Here is an 817-nt window from a genome sequence, read left to right as displayed (position 1 = left end):
CAGGATATTAATTTCCTTTTACTTCCGAATAGGAGGATATTAATTTCCTTTGATTAATTTCTTTTTTCTTCACAAACTTTACTGGCGACCAAGGAGTGTAACAAAATGACTTAGTATATTTGTGGCAACTTGTTTTTCTTTATTAATTTGAGTTGCGATTACTAGTACTTGTACTAGTACTTAGTTTCCTTTGTTTTTGATTTAAATTGCGACAACAAAGAACTAATACTAGTACTTAACTTAGCCTGGTTTTTCCTTTTTACTTAAAAAACCAAATAGTGGCTTGATTTTGTAATTTAAGTTTAAATTATAACTTGATTATTTTATAAAATAAACTTATTTAAAGTTTATGAAATATATCAATTTAAGTTTATTAAATAACCTAAATTAAAGTCCATTGAATATATTATTTAAGTAAATAATTAAACTTGAACTTGGCTAATTTCTCGAGCTGTTTAGCTGTATACCCTGCAAACCTCTTCTCATACTTTAACAGATAAACGTTCAATCCAAGTACGCTCTTCAACTTAACAAATTTTCTATAAATAATACCATGATTCCTTTCACGAGCTGTTGACGCCTAGTGCAACTGGTTTGGTTCACAGACGTCTAACTCCGATTCAGGTCTTCGTATTATGGCCTTGATTACATTGTTAAGCTTGCCGCAACTTCATCGCTTCAAACAATGATTGTCAATAAATAATTGTACTTTCACTGGAATCTTTTATGGTACTTAGACAACGTCTTCTTTATTACTACAATCTTGAATACTTCATTCAGTGTTCTTCACTGACGTTTGAACATATAAATGAACTCC

The sequence above is a fragment of the Apium graveolens genome, chromosome 4 (genome assembly GCF_009905375.1).
Source record: "Apium graveolens cultivar Ventura chromosome 4, ASM990537v1, whole genome shotgun sequence".
NCBI classification, from domain to species: domain Eukaryota; kingdom Viridiplantae; phylum Streptophyta; class Magnoliopsida; order Apiales; family Apiaceae; genus Apium; species Apium graveolens.
Note: the sequence above shows the minus strand (reverse complement) of the source record.